The 13,575-nt window shown below is 42.4% G+C and overlaps 1 long non-coding RNA gene across 1 annotated transcript in view; it reads right to left on the bottom strand.

Annotated features, from left to right (window-relative positions):
• LOC144295825 (uncharacterized) overlaps window positions 1-10,816 on the bottom strand; it is a 67,624-nt gene extending 56,808 nt beyond the window's left edge. Inside the window, exon 1 of the long non-coding RNA XR_013362918.1 lies at window positions 10,550-10,816. This is a non-coding gene — a long non-coding RNA (uncharacterized LOC144295825). The remainder of the gene's footprint in view (window positions 1-10,549) is intronic.
• Window positions 10,817-13,575: the final 2,759 nt, after the last annotated feature.

Here is a 13,575-nt window from a genome sequence, read left to right as displayed (position 1 = left end):
TCTTAAAAAAAAAAAAAAAAAAGATGAACAAAGATGAAGGAGTTTGGTAACACTCTGTGTTGGTAAAGAGGTAGGGAAACAGACAGCTTCTAAAGAGTGTGTAAAATTGGTATAATTTCCATGGAGGATAATTTAGTAATGGCCTCAAATTTAATATACCTATAACATTTTTTCCAGCAAATCCATTTCAAGAAATGAGTTTAATAGATATACATGTATGAAATGGTTTTAGTTCACAATTATCCACTGAAACATGGAAATAACCTGACCATCAATAGGAAACTGGTTTTTGTATTGTTATAACCACAGAACAGAATACTATGCAGCCATCAAAAAAGATGAAGGAAAGGAGAAACAACCCAAATGTCCCTTGACAGATGAACAGATAAATAAAATGTGGTATATACATACAATGGAATATTATTCATCCATTAAAATGAAATGAAATTCTGATATAGACTATAACATGGATGAACCTTTAGGACATTATACTAAGTGAAACAAGCTGGACACAAAAGAACAAATATTGTAGGATTCTACTTGTTGGAAGCAGCTAGAACAGCCAAACTAGAAGAGTCAAATTCGTAGACACAGAAAGTAGAATGGTGGTTACTAGGGGCTATGGGGTGTGGGGAGCTGTTGTTTAATGGGGACAGAGTTTCAGTTTGGAATGATAAAAAAGTTCTGGAAATGGATGGTACTGATGGTTGCACAACAATGCAAAAGTACTTAATGCCACTGAACTGTATGCTTTAAAATAATAAAATTTATGTTATACATATTTTACCACAATAGAAAAAAGAATGGAGAATTGCTTTATGTACCGATAAGGAATAATCTCCAAAATGCATTATTCACTGAAAATGAAAGATCCAGAATAGCATGTGGATGATGTCATCACTTATATAACAAATAGAGAGGGGATAAAAGAAATTATATTCACTAACACAGGTCCAGACTTCCTCTGAAGCATATGGAAGAAGCAGGTAATACTGGCAGCTTCCAGGGAGCTGGTGACATGGAAATGGTAGTGGGGTGGAAGACAGGAGAAGACAGGAGGCGACTTTTCAGTAGATGCTGTTTTCTACCCTCTAATTTCGCAGCACATAAATAAGTTACATATTTTTTTAAATTCACACAATTTTTAAAAATTAATACACTTAATTTTCTAAGTAAAATAAGAGTTTTTCGTGCTTTCCTGCCATCTTTCCCACTATGAAAACCCATGTCATCAGTTTTTTAAGTTAGATTTTTAGTAAACCAGCGGGATAGATCTTTTTGTTTAATTAGCAAATTAAACCATCAAGAACACTAATGTTTAATATGAAACTACTTGAATAAAAATAACTAATGAAGGATGTTGTTTTCTATCATCTAATTCATACATAGCCTTTAGCCCAGCTACTTGGGTTATATCTTTCCCATCTTCTCTCTTTTTTTTTTAAGATTTTATTTATTTATTCATGAGAGACACAGAGAGAGCGAGAGCGAGAGTGAGAGAGAGAGAGAGAGGCAGAGACACAGGCAGAGGGAGAAGCAGGCCCCATGCAGGGAGCCCAATGTGGGACTCGATCCTGGGTGTCCAGGATCAGGCCCTGGGCTGAAGGCGGTGTTAAACCGTCGAGCCACCCGGGCTGCCCCAATCTTTCCCATCTTCTCATAAGCTGTTTGCATAAATCGGATGCCAGTAAAAATTCCAGAAGCACCTTTCCCAAAGAAAGAGCCAAACAAGGACACTGGGAAGCACTGTCCCTACCCTCCTTCCAGTCTGCTTCCGTAGCTTCTGTCCTGCCTGGTGCCTTCCATTCAGTGGCTGGGGACTTCTGCTGTCTCTTCTCCTTTACACCCATCTAGTCATAACTAGCACAAAGTGCCTGCGATTAAAATCTGCAGGTATAATACTCATCAAATCTTGATCATGTTGTCTCCTATTGCCTTTAGAAGAGGCAATGTGACTCCTAAACTTCTGATTAGAGTTCTAGTAAAAACTGTATTTTTACTAGATGGACAGAGACTCCATCACTGGTCAACATTCTTGGAAAATTCTTTCACTTTTCTCAAGTTTAATAGGAAAAGAATCTTAAGTCATTTTCTGAAGGAATTGGCCCTTCTTTTTCTTTTAAAAATAGTTTCTCACTGCTAGTGGCATTCTAGTTTTTCTTATTATCCTCAATACCTTTAGTGTACGGCTTGCAGTGTGGCTGTGAAGACTGGCCAATATGAAATTAAAATTTTTACATCTGTTATTTATTGTGGGGGGTAAAAAACTATTTATACTTTGGATCATTAAAATACCAAACTTTTCCAAATCCAGAGCTTTTAGCTCCTAATTGGTGAACATTTAATTGCATAGCCAAATTCTTACCGGCCAAATCATGTCTTTTAGGGGTAAAAAAGTGCTTCATTCAGTGGTTGACTGTTCAAGTTGGCTCAACACAAACATCGCTGGAACAATGATTTGTTTGGGCAGATTCCCAGAGCTGACAGTGATTAATATATTTAATTGTAAAACTGCTTACACTTTTCTCCAGAGAATATATTCCCACAGAGGAACAGTTGATTTCCACATTATTTTAACTATCTTCCAACCCACTAAAAATGTGAGTATAAGTAGTGTGGTTCCTAGCTTTCAAGTCACAGACATATTTAAGAGATAGATGGGAAAAAATTGTTCTCTTTCTTTTTTTTTTTCTCTTAAGCTTTGATCCACTAGTTCATTTAAAATATAAATTAAAATACCAAAATTTAAAATTTTTCAGAATTTCATGTTATGCTTCATAGTTTACACTATTTGTAAATATGTAAGTATTTACCCTATTACATATTCTACACTAAATGATAATTGTACTTCACTTTGTTTTGTTGCAATTGACTACACAGGGATATCCTTCTAAGTTCCCAATCCAAAGAAATTACGCGTTTGGGTTGAGGATACATCCTGTGATATTCGACTTGAAATATAATATAATCACAACAAAAACAGCCTCAAAGGACTGTGACATTTTATGGCACTATGACTGCTGTATAGCCTGATGGCTTCTCAAAGCTGAGAGCTCACAGTCAAGACACGAAAGCCAGGAGCATCCAAAGACAATTACATTTTTACAAAGCCATGAACCGAGAGTATGAATTAAGAAAAGCTAGTAACTTCTCACCTCTAAAACTTTTCCTGGACTTTCCCAACTTTGTGCATGAAAACAGGTTGGTAACATTATCACTGACAGTTATAGTCCCATAGGGTCCCTGGAAAACTAATGGGTGAAAAGGCACAGGACTGAGCATTTGGGATTCTTAGAGAAGACACATTCCATTTCAGGCTGCCTTTTAGAAAGGACAGGATTCCAGACAATAAAGAGCCTTAGAAATTATGTAATCAAGTCCCTCCTCTTACAGATAACAAAATGTAACCTCTGGGAATTTGGCTTGCTAAACATTTCTTAATTGGTATTAGACACAAAGCTTACATGCACATGTCCTAACCCTCCACTGATGCTCTTTGCTCTTACATTTGGCCAGCCAAATAAAGTTCTTGTTGCACTAATCTTCACTAATCTTCACAAACACTTAGTGCAATAAAAATACATTTCACTTGTTTGGAATTTGGCATATATTTTCCTTAGCAATAGATATACAATGACTATGTCTCGGAGCCAGCCCCAAATACTGAATGCATGCACATGAAACAGTGGTATGCTTGAAAAACAAACAAGCAAACTTGTTTTCTTGTAAATCTAACACTGAACTGAATGTATGTTCCGCCTTGAAAGGCAAGGAACAGAGGCATCTACACTTCCTACAGAGGACCCCTCCAGCTCCAAATCCCTGCTGCTCAGCTGGGGTCCAGTGGGTGAGGAGTGTGAAGCTTGGGGCTTCCGGAGGATAACCCCAGGGGGTACTTCTGTTTCCGGAGCTGGCTTCCCAGTTGCCATGTTTATTTTCTTCCCAGGCTTGAGATAATGACCACTTGCTGCTGCCCTATCTTCTGTCACCATCTAGGGTTCTGGACCAGTGTTTTTCTCCTCTCTGCCCTGCTGTTGCCCTCAACACAGTCTCATAGTCTTATGTTGTTGCCACATACCTTTCTGTCCTTCAAATGTACACTTAAGCAGTGTTTTTATGGCTTGCCAAGGATTTACAACTACTCTTAGTGAGGGAAGAGATTAGAAATGGTTGTCTCTTCTGCTCCTTCAACCCTAGCCCCTTCTTTTATTTCCTTCAAATGGTGATGAGTTTCCTCCAGGTGTATAAAGGCTTAGAATCCTGTGGCCAGACTCACCCAGGTGTAAACACATTCAAAGATAGGATTTCTTGAGCATCCTTACCGGATTGAAGCAAGACTCTGAAAGCCAAAAAGGGCCTGGGCTTAGGGGGTTGGGAAGATGAGAACTTGAAGGAGATAAGCATCTTCAAAGCCACAGAGAGGAAGGAGGATGTAGCTCCCTGGCCACCCAGCCCCAGCTGAGGCTGCCCTTTGTCTAGCGGTGCACACAACAGAGCTTTCCTATTTTCATGCCTGTTTACCCGGAACTCCAGGATCAGCTACCTGAGGAGAAAACTCATGATATATCTTCTTATGCCCTGTCAGCACTGAGTAGATAGTAAGTGATTGATAAATACTTGCTGACTGCCTGGGAACTTTCAAGCCACTTCAAGGGCATGATTTTCTTCAGTAACACAGGGGAGTGAAAGGTATTTCACTGTATCAAAATCTGGAGAAGTCTAAACAGCCATGGACGGTAGGTTTTCCTTACACATATCTTTGGCACTTTTCTCCTAATTTAAGGGGAGTGCCTCTGAGGCAAACTTTTAATGAAAAAGTGTCACAGAAGTAGCTATGAAGCAGGTCAACCCACCTCCTGGACCGATGTCAGCCGAAACGCACAACTGACCAGTTAGACCAACATCTGGCTCATATCAGGAAAAATACATAGTTTTGCCCTTCAGGGACTTACACTAACTTTCAAAGCTGACTTTTCAAATTCCAGGCACTGGCATCAATCCCTTTACTAATTAAGTATGCATTGCTCTGAGAAATAGGCACTCTTTTTTTGGCTGGGTAACAATAGCTATTCCACACAAGAACCTGTTTCTGAAACCACCCATCATGGAATGGAAAGCTACTGGATCACATCCAGAGAGTGCATTTCGAAAGCTTCTGGTATTTCTTGAAAAAGCTCCACCAAGTATATTGGATGCATATTCTTCAGTAGGGATATTTCAGAATATAGTCCGGAGCCTCATACTTGACGTAAATAGGATGGTCCCCAAAGGGAACAAGTCAGGAAGGTGCCATGAAGACATAAATAACAACTCCACAATGCCAGATGGTGAGGGGTAGCTTTTGTGGGACTAATAGAAACAGATTCCTAAAAACAATGGACAGAGTTTCAGTTCAACTTACAAAAAAAGGGCCAAGAAGTGACCTATAAAAACTCTTTTAGCAAATCACAAGATATTGCATGAAGAAAAGTAGACAGGTATGTTTCAGCCTTTTCTGAAGGCTGAACGTGAAGTAATGAAGGAAGTCAAGGAAACAAAAGTACTTTGAGATTCTGATGACTGGTTAGATACAGAAACTTTTATTATAGAAGACTCTGGAATCTTCTTTGGCTGTCTTGAAACACAGCACTGATTCCTACCTTTACAAAGCAGTCTCTGTGCTTTGAGCAAGGCGCTGGCCACAAGACTCACAGGCTTCCCCCTCGCCCCTGTTATTCTATGACCACAGCTTTTTAATACTTTGAGTCTTTGCAACACATTCCAATTATAACTTTGTAAGCTGCTCAGTGCCTCAGAGAAAACTTTCAAATTCTTCTGGCTGCCTTTTACAGTCTGAAATTTTACGCTGAACACATCTTTTTTTTTTTTTTTTTTTTTTTTTTTTTTTTTTTTTTTAATTTTTATTTATTTATGATGGTCACAGAGAGAGAGAGAGAGGGGCAGAGACACAGGCAGAGGGAGAAGCAGGCTCCATGCAGGGAGCCCGATGTGGGATTCGATCCCGGGTCTCCAGGATCGCGCCCTGGGCCAAAGGCAGGCGCCAAACCGCTGCACCACCCAGGGATCCCACGCTGAACACATCTTATTTAAATAAGCTAGAAAAACCATTCAGATAGGTCACCCTAGCTTAGCTCCATGGCTGTGAGGGTTGTAAAATCTATGCTTCATTGTCCTCTCAGTATTGTGTGTTCATTTTTACTGGATTCATCACGGTACACAGGGAGTGCATAAGACTGTAGGACTCAAATTGTATGCACTCCAGAGCTCAAAAAAAGGCAGAGAGATAGGTTAGACCTAGCTGGCAATGGGATTATCATCTGCTTCGTCTGCCCTTGTCAAAACTTGACAAGGCTTGAAGCTGGCCCTCCAGAGGTGAGAGTGAAAATAAAGTATGAAGCAAGCTAAATATAGAAGAATCCAGTTCTGAATATCTTCTCATCTTCTCTTTTTTTCCCCTTTGTACATCCAGTGGAATACACTGATGTAAAAAAATTGCCACAACTTGCTCAAACATTTATTTGTGCCAGGAGAAAATACTCGCAGGAAGAAAGCAACTGCAATAGGCCATGTCTTCAGAATAATAGATCAAGTTCACTTTTCCATTACGGACTGAAATGAGTTCTCCCCAAGTTCACATGTTGAAGTTCTAACCCTCCCTCCGAATGTGATTGTATGTGGAGACAGGGCCTTTAAACAGGCAATTCAGGTAAAATGAGGTCATGTGGGTGGGCTCTAATCCAACAGGACAGGTGTCCTAAGAAGAGATTAGGACACAGACTATGTACACACAGAGGAAGAGAATGTGAGGATACAGCATAAAGATGGCCATGTGCAAGCTAAGGAAGGGTATCAGAAAGAAAACAACCCCACTGACACCCTGACTTGGGACTTGCAGCCTCCAGAACTATGAGACCATGAATGTCTGTTGTTTCAATCAACCAGTCTGTGCTACCTTGTTAGAGCAATCCTAGAAAACTAATATATCCAGGGCTCCTCACTACCAATTGTGGACACTGGTTCCTTCTTTTATGAACTTCATTTCACTGTTTCCCTTCACTTTCTTTTACCCTACTGAGCATGTCTTCCTTTCATTGGCCTTGACTCTGTCTATACTTGTCTTTTAAAAGAGGGTCTCTTCCCTTCTGCCCAGATGTGAAACCTTGGAAGGCATCTTACATCTGGCATCCCCGTGTCTGTCTAGAGGCTTAGGTTCCCGAAGCATCTAGTTTTCAAGAGCCTAGTGCACAAAATCATTTGGTATCCTCTCTGGCTGACTCTGACCACGTCACTCAACTTCTCTGAGTTTCTATGTCTTTATATATTTAAAAAAATAGTAATGGGAATTATTGCATGGGGTGGTTGTGAATTTCAATTCAGACAGAACATTGGAAAATGCTCTTTTATTTTTTTTTAAAGATTTTATTTATTTATTCATGAGAGACACAAAGAGACAGAGAGGCACAGACACAGGTAGAGGGAGAAGCAGGCTCCATGCAGGGAGCCCGACGTGGGGCTCCATCCCACATCTCAGGATCACGCCCTGGGCCGATGGCAGATGCTCAACCGCTAAGCCACCCAGGCGTCCTCGGAAAATACTTTATATACTAATCACTGTGGCTCAGTTTTTCTATTGGTAAAATAGGTACTGCCTAGAAGTTTGTAGTATAGTACCATGAAAAAAACAGATCAGCAAATAATTAGAACTTTTGTGACTCTTGATACTATGTATTTTAAAGGATTATTTCTACTCTATATTTCATTGGCCCAATAAAATTTACTTTTGTTTCTCCTGCCACTTAATATTTATGAAGAATGTTGTACTTGATACTGAAAGATGGGTTCTGAACACAAAAAAGACCTGGTTCTTGCCTTCATGGATCCTGTAATCTATTTAGAAAAATATTTTTTATAGTAAAATACGCTTATAAAATCAGTTCACAGTGGTTTTCAGGGTTCTGATCAGGTCAAATCAGGTACCTACCTGAACTCTCCAGGACAACTACTCAGAAAGCACTTTCCAACTATCATGTACTAAAGCCACTGCCAGCAAAAGATAATAAATCTGATTTAAAAGATTTAAAATTAAGAAAGGTAATAAAAACCGGAATGCTAAGTAGTGTATTTTACTTTAAACAAATCTAATTCTATAATTATTTATAAAATAGAATGCTTTCATAAACATTATTATCTCAAACATTAGAGATAAATAAGTATCTCTAATACTCTTAAAACTTGATTTGAATAATCAAATTCTTTGTTTTTCATTAGCTCCTCAGGGACCCCTGAAAATAAGATAATTGACAATAGCAACATTCCAGTAGAAAGAACATATACTCTTCAGAAATGCAACTAATATTTGACTTTAGAGATATCTGACTTTGAAAACATCTCAACCAAAAAGAAAACCACATAATTATTTTTAGATATTTATAGTCACTATTAAGAATGATCCAAATACAGTAATTTGGTAGGGATATGGGGATAAAAGATTTAATGCTTCAGAAGCAGCATGTCCTAGCAGTCATATTTGGATTTAGATCCTGACTTTACCACTTACTAACTGTAAGACCTGAGGCAAATTACTGTACTTTCCAAGTCTCATCTTCCTCAGAGTTTAAATCGGTCCATGAATAACGTGTGCATTGCAAAGGCAAAGGTGATGGCATAGATGAAGCACAAAGCTCAACTCTGTTCAGATCAGTGGCAGGGGATATCCTGGGTGCAATTTCTATATAAGAACATATCAGAATGGATTTATAGTTGCTTTCTAGCCTTTTCCTCTCCCTAAACTGTGAATTTTTCTAATTCAACTTTGTATGTCTCTCTCACCACTTAATCCCAAGTCTGGCTCTATACATAGGCACGGGGGGCTCCATCCCAGGACACTGGGATCATGACCTGAGCTGAAGGCAGACATTTCACTGACTGAGCCACTCAGGCGTCCCCACATAGATAATTTCAAATCAGAGGCATGAGGGGCACCTGGGTGGCTCAGTGGGTTAAGCGACCCACTCCTGATTTCTGCTCAGATCAGGATCTCAAGGTCATGAGATGGAGCCCCACGTGGGGTTCTGCCCTGAGCATGGAGCCTGCTTAAGATTCTCTCTCTCCCTCTCCCTCTGCCCACCCATCCCTACCCTCGTGCACTCTCTCTAAATAAGTTAATTAATTAAATAATTGGAAGCAGAAAAAGAAATAAATCAATAAATATTATTTATCAAAATAAATAAATAAATAAATCAATAAAGCTGGAATGCAGCTTATGAACTATTAACAGATCAGTATCTTTGACAAACACAATGAAAATCTGAGAAACAAACTAAAAACACCAAAAGATAGCTTTAGCTATAATAGGATAAATGGGAAAGGCAGGGAGGGTGTAAAAATACTACTGTAGCTGTCAATCACTACTCTGGAAAAGAGCATTCAAATTCCTTTCCAATATTTTTTCTGCAGTGTATGGCTAAAACAAATAATCTTTGAGATAATAAGCCAAAATTATCTGGCACATTTACATGTAAGAAAATGTCCAGTGAAAAAAAGATATTCTCCTTCAAGCTTTGTGAAATTCGTGTCTTTGTAAAACATGTTAAGATGCAACTGTTTGAACGTTTCACACTGTGCCTGCTACCTACTGCATGTGCTTTTATTTTGCAAAGATTTTGGTCACTATGTTGGAAGGTTGAAGGCCAATTCGTCTGCATGCATCCAAACCGGGTTCCGTATTTTTTTAATAATAAAGGGACGCCTGAGTGGTTCAGCGGTTGGGCCTCTGCCTTTGGCTCAGGACGTGATCCTGGAGTCCAGGGATTGAGTCCCGAATCCGGCTCCCTGCATGGAGCCTGCTTCTCCCTTTGCCTGTGTCTCTGCCTCTGTGTGTGTGTGTGTGTGTGTGTGTGTGTCTGATGAATAAATAAATAAATCTTTTTTAAAAAATAAAAATTAAGGAATATCCTTCAGCTGATGCTATATGAAACAGAGTACTTATTGTTATTACTTTAGAAAGGAGTATTTTCTAACTTTTCCATGCCTTCTATCAGACCACAATCCAACATTTCGAAAGCAGAGGACTACAGCATTCAGCAGGTGGTAGCCTGATTGCCTCACCGAAGGACAAGTGTCGGCCAATACACTTGAGTTAACGATCGGGGCGAGACAAAAGTTGGCTCATCTTGGGGAAAAGCTCCCGAAGATTTTGCATCCCCCCCTCCCGCGCCCCTCCGTCGCCCGGCAACCCAGGCACGCCGTGGCTCGGCCCCGCCCCTGCTGCCATGGCAACGCGGCCGCGCCGGCGCGCGGGCTTTGTGCTCGGGGCGCCGGGGGACCGCTCGGCGCGCTCGCCCACGGCACCTGCTGGGCACCAACTTTCCCAACCTTCGCCGTCCAACGGCTCTGCCCGGCTCCTCCCCAGAGCCGCCGACCCCCGCCTGCTCTCACCCTCGTTTCCGAAAAAGCGTTACACGCGCACAGGATTGCAGCCACCTGCTGCTGGGTGGTCCCCCTGCAAACGTGAGGGAGAGGGGACAGCCGGCAAAGGACACCCACTTACCTTCCTCAGCATCCCTCCACGATGGCAGGGGGCTCCCCGGGAGGATCCGAGCATCCCGCGCCGAGCTCAAAGTGTGAAGGAAGTCTCGGAGCAGCCGCGCGCAAACTTGCACCCGGGCGAGCGCCGCCCCCGGGGCCCCTGAGCGCCCCTCATTTGCACCACAAAGGGCGGGACCTCGGGCCCCGCCGTCGGGAGACGTTAATCCGGCCGGCGTTGGCCTTCCCGGCGGGAGTTCCCTGCGGCTCCGAGGGGCTGCTCAGATGCCACATGCCCCCGGCGAGGGCAAGGGCGCTGACCCTCCTCCGGGCGAGGGGCTCCCCGGGCCCGCGGCTCGGCCGGCGCGCAGGTCGGCGGGGGCGCGGGCGCAGGGCGGGGCGGCCGGCGGAGCCCGATCCCGCGGCCCTGGGTCAATTTCCTCGCAGGGCTGGTCTCCCCGGCTCCGTCCCCGCCCCTCGCGGTTGCATATTCATGAGAGGGCGGAGTCTCTCTCCATCGTTTTTGAATCCTCCGGGTTGAGGAAGCCGAGGGAAGGGAGAGGAACGGTTTGATTTGCAAGGAAACGCTGCGAGAAGAGGGTGGGAAAATAACTGGTAACCTAAATAAGCAAACGCAGGACCCCTATTTCACCGGTCGCATGCGCGTACACACACACACACACACACACACACACACACTCACACACTCTCACCATTTCTCAAAGCCTGAATTGGGCAAAGGAGATTTCAAGACGGTCCTGACTAAATTTCTTGCTCCTAATTATTAGACTAACTGGTGTTGTTTGTTTGTTTGTTTGTTTGTTTTTCCCCGAGGATTTTTAACAATGATTTGAACCGTGTGCTCTTCATACCGAAGAGAGCGGTTGAAAATTTGTATATACAGACCCCGCTAATTGCATCCATTCTATTGAACTGCATCATCATTGATTGGCACAGCCCTCCACCATTCCCCCCAAAAGCTAGATATTCTGATCTATAAACAGTCAAGTTGCTAATTGGAACCCATTTTCAGAACATAAAAATAGAGTAAGAAAAATGATAAGCCCTAGGAAGTTCACTTAGGGGACAAGGACAGTCTGAGAAGCAGTAAAAGCCATTGGCGGGGAACTCTTACCCAGACAAAACAAGCAGCCCTCCAGAACGGTTTCTCTTTCCTACCAGAAATTTCCACCAGGAGAATCATCATTAAAGCACAGCCTGGAATTCAGATCCAGTCTACCACTTAAGGTACAGGTAGTTACCTGGGTAAGGTGATCTGAATGGATGCAAAGATTCTTCTGCCTAAGGCTCAACCCCCAAACAGCCTGCCCGGTGCTTTTACTATCAGTAAATCTGATAGTAAATCTGAGTTAAAGTGCTACAGAAAACTCCCTGTTAAGATATAAACCTGTTAGCTGAAAGAGATGACCTGTACTCATTACCCCTCTGCAATTGCAGGTAGCTAGACTTACAGACTTTAGAAATCCATTCATTGCACAAATCCTCACTGGCTATCTACCGGTGGATGGTGCATGCTGGGGAGACCACTGACAAGGAAAGAGCCCAGGTCCCTGCCTTGGGAGCCAAACTTGGAGTGCAGAACAGACAACAAAGAAATAAGAGTCAGGCAGTTATTATTGCTATAAAAAAAAAAATAAAGCCATTTAGAAAGGTGCTGGAAGCCCAGGGAGTGTGGAAGTGTCATAAATTCCCCGATGGAACCCACTAAGACTGGAGACTAAATTGAGGTTTTCTGGTAGGGTTTTAGGTCCAATTAGGTATATGGGCAAATGGGTGCCTTTCTGAACCTGTTTCCCCATCAAACAAACAAAGAGTAGTCTCTATTTTCAGTAGTTTTTAGAATGGACAGAGAAAGTTGTTGTACTAATTTAGTGTACACAGAGATTCAGAGGGTCTGACAATGTTGCTGGTCAACAAGCACTAAAGACTGAGTTCTAAATCCATCAGCTGGGCAAGACACTTCATCTCTGACTCTGGTTTCCCCACTTGTAAACATGGGTAATAAAACCCACCTCAAAAAAAATTAAAAATAAATAAAAAAATAAAAACCACCTCAGCAGTTGCTAAGAATATTAAATAAGATAATGTACAAAAATCTCAGGGTTAGTTATTATAATTTCTCACTGGAGCCACTGGCCTTCAGGAGGCTAGCCTGTGGCACATGCTTTGAAAGCTGTGGTTGCTTGATTATAAGACTATGCTGCTTTCTAATTCTTGCTGGTCATTTGTAATTAATTCTTTCCCTATAAAGAGAAGTAAGATGTGAGTGGGAGAAGGCTAATGGTTACCGAGGCACCCTGCTAGCCTTCTACCCACATTATCTCTTTGTCATAGCTACCACGAACCGTTGTACAAATTCAAAAGAGGATCTGAGAGGTCAATTTCCCTGCCAACAGCTGGCAGCACATTACTGTGGAGCTGGGCTTCTAATCCCTCCCTCCCAAAGCCAGGTTACAGCCCACAGCACCGGGCTCCTTCAGGGCATGTGCTACTTTGGGCAGCAACAAACCACTGTGAAGCAAGAGGAGAAGATTCTCCTTGTTTGCTGTTTCTTTAATAATAGAATTGCAGTGCTGTTGGTGGGAATGCAAGCTGCTGCAGCCACTCTGGAAAAACAGTATGGAGGTTCCTCAAAAAGTGAAAAATAGGGGGATCCCTGGGTGGCGCAGCAGTTTGGCGCCTGCCTTTGGCCCAGGGCGTGATCCTGGAGATCTGGGATTGAATCCCACGTCAGGCTCCCGGTGCATGGAGCCTGCTTCTCCCTCTGCCTGTGTCTCTGCCTCTCTCTATCTCTGTGACTATCATAAATAAATAAAAATTTTTAAAAAAAAAATTTTTTTTTAAGTGAAAAATAGGGATCCCTGGGTGGCGCAGCGGTTTGGCGCCTGCCTTTGGCCCAGGGCGCGATCCTGGAGACCTGGGATCGAATCCCACGTAGGGCTCCCGGTGCATGGAGCCTGCTTCTCCCTCTGCCTGTGTCTCTGCCTCTCTCTCTCTCTCTGTGTGACTATCATAAATAAATAAATAAAT

The sequence above is a fragment of the Canis aureus genome, chromosome 24, assembly GCF_053574225.1.
Source record: "Canis aureus isolate CA01 chromosome 24, VMU_Caureus_v.1.0, whole genome shotgun sequence".
NCBI lineage: Eukaryota > Metazoa > Chordata > Mammalia > Carnivora > Canidae > Canis > Canis aureus.
This window is presented reverse-complemented; position numbering and strand designations above follow the sequence as displayed.